Source organism: Gossypium raimondii, chromosome 7, assembly GCF_025698545.1.
Source record: "Gossypium raimondii isolate GPD5lz chromosome 7, ASM2569854v1, whole genome shotgun sequence".
NCBI classification, from domain to species: Eukaryota; Viridiplantae; Streptophyta; class Magnoliopsida; order Malvales; family Malvaceae; genus Gossypium; species Gossypium raimondii.
This window is the reverse complement of record NC_068571.1, coordinates 4,278,340-4,281,281: the sequence shown is the minus strand read 5'-3', so window position 1 is coordinate 4,281,281 and position 2,942 is coordinate 4,278,340. Positions and strand designations below refer to the sequence as shown.

General features: G+C 28.7%; 1 long non-coding RNA gene across 1 annotated transcript; it reads right to left on the bottom strand.

Moving 5' to 3' along the window:
• Positions 1-717: 717 nt before the first annotated feature.
• LOC128042393 (uncharacterized) lies at positions 718-2,942 on the bottom strand. The gene is made up of 3 exons (XR_008197725.1): positions 2,900-2,942; positions 2,391-2,465; positions 718-953 (listed from the first exon to the last, which is right to left on the bottom strand). It is a non-coding gene; the product is annotated as an uncharacterized LOC128042393 (long non-coding RNA).

Sequence of the window (2,942 nt, the reverse complement as noted above, 5' to 3'; positions counted from 1 at the left end):
CCGAGACCGTTTCCGGAGTCGAGTACGAGGCATTACTTAGCTTATCTTACTAATTCGAAGCATAAAAACTTGTTTTGAAAATTAATTTCACTATTTACAGCAATCTGACTAATCGCGCAGCAGTTACTAAATTAATTATAAATCCAGTTACGGACTCGAAATTTAATTCCGAAAATTTTCCCTGAAACTAGACTCATATATATTCCTACTATAATATTTTCAGAATTTTTGGTTCAGCCAATTAGTACAGTTTATTAGTTAAAGTCTCCCCTATTTTACCACTTGACTGTCCTGACCTCTTGCCACTAAAAATAAATTTTCTCACTATAGGATTTTCATATGAAGTTATTACTCATTTCTACAGAAAATATACTCAATAAGGAATCTATAGATATAAACTACAACTCATAACCATTTTTGTGCAATTTATAATGATTTTCTAAACTTAGAACAGAGGACTCCAAAAACAGTTCTGACCCTGTCTCACTAAAGTTCTCATATCTCAAAATATAAAATTTCTTTTGTTAAACCGTTATTTTTCCATGAAAATAGACTCAACAAGCTTTAATTCCATATATCATTCACCCTCTAATTAATTTTATACTATCCTAGGTGATTTTTCAAAGTCACATCACTGTAGCTGCTTGAAATCTGTTTCTTTACAAATTTTTACTCTTTCATGATTTCCATGCATGATTTATCATCTAAACATACATATTACCAAACATATTCATACTTAACCATTTTAAAAGCCAAACATTATCACATACTCACACATCTTCCTTTAGCAATATCATAGATACAAACATTCAAATTGACTAATCCCTATACATCACTTAGGTATAAACATTACTTAGGTACATGCCACGTTATCAAAAGAAAAATACATCGCTAAATTTCTCTGAGGTCGGGATTACTCTGGATGCTGGACCGAACACTGGTTTTCTACTAACCTGCGCACGGAAACAACCGTACGCTGAGTATGGGAATACTCAGTGGTATTACCATAATTCAAATTAATAACTTTAATCGATAATTTATATACATTTAATTTATGTCTACAATTATTCGTTAATTGCCTCATACTTTAAATCAACTTGATCATTAATAACAATAAGCAATATTTCAATCTTATATTTAATTGTATTCATACCTTGTTTCACTATCTAAATTTTATTGGATTTTTCAACATCTCATTCTAATAACTCATTCCAATCCATACAAACTCAATCATTTCATCAACTCATTCATTATCATTTCTATTTATATTCAATTTTACACTTATAATCTTTTAACACTCAATTTACACATTAAATCCATAAATAAAATTCAATAACTTGTATTCAATTAAATTCACATATTATTTCACTATTTCAAATCATTTTATTTTCACTTGTCATTTTTACATCATTTCATATTACCAAAAACTATTTCATAAAATTTATCATTATTTGTTTCTTGAACCATAATTCTCACATTCCATTTTCACATCTCAATTCAATGTCTTATTTCAAATCAATTTACTTCAATTCAAATTGCTTTTAATTTCCAATCCATATACCTTCAAATATTCACATAATTCATAATTCAATATCAATTCTTACTTCAATTCTTTTATTTTCCCCTATTAACATGACTCGGACTTTGGCGGATACGGATCCAACCAAACACACCAAGACGGCACCCAAGTGCCTCATCGGATAGTTCGAAGCAATAGTTGACACCCAGTGTCTCATCGGCAAAGCCGAAGTAAGTTGGTACCCAGTACCTCATCGAATCTATCCGAAGTAACAGTATGACACCCAGTGTCTCATCGACTCAAGGTCGAAGTATCCCTGAACACTTCCAATCCTATGGCATGCCAACTATATCCGACTCAGCCCGACTAGTTAATAGGGTTTCCGAATCACATTTCAATTCAATCACTTTCTCATACTTTCAATTCAAATCATTATACAATTTAATCACCATTTGATTCAATATATTTTCTATTTCAAATTCACTTCCCACTTTCAAATCAATATACAATTCAAGACCAATACATATTTCACAAATCATACCTCGATTGAATCAAACCACTTTTCAGTCAATACTCAATTCACGTATTCACACTTATTCATAATTTAATTCACTTTTATTCAATTCATATTTTAATTCATTCAATTAAATATTGATATTCTCCTTATTTTTATTTACTAAACATATTATTCAAAATTCAACAATTATTATCAATAAATTCAATATCAATATGTATATATATATATATATATATATATATATATATATATTTCATTCGATTCAATCATGATACTCACCTCAATTTTCTTATCATGTATATTAATTTAAATTTTAACAATTAATAATTAAATTCGAATTATGGTAATACTAACCGTAAATTTTCTCGAGTCACTCCTTGTTCACCTTCCCCTTTCCTTTCTCGGACAATGACTCTTGCACGACATTAGCTACATAATTAAACAATTAAAAATCATTAATACACAATTTCATTAAAATATTTCCATTTATGCCTAAACTTTACCTAAATTCTAATTTAATCCCTTATCAATACTAATTTTATTTTTCCAATCTAACTCCATATTCTCTCTTAATTCTTACTAAAAACTCATTTTAACTCTTCATTTTCACCATAAATCCCTAATTTCGGGATTCTTTCAATTTAGTCCCTACTATTCAAAACTTACACTTTATTTTACAATTAAATCCTTTACTAACTTCTAACTTGAAGTTCAATCAATTTAACCCTAATTCTTTCATTTATTCAACATAATCAATGTCTAGAAATATAACATCTTCCCAAATTTCAACATAAACCATGAAATATTTTGTTCTAGAACTCCAAAACTCAAAAATTATAAGAAAATAACTTAATTTGACTTACCAATTGAGCTTGAAACCTTGAAACCCCAAATTTTCTTTCTTTC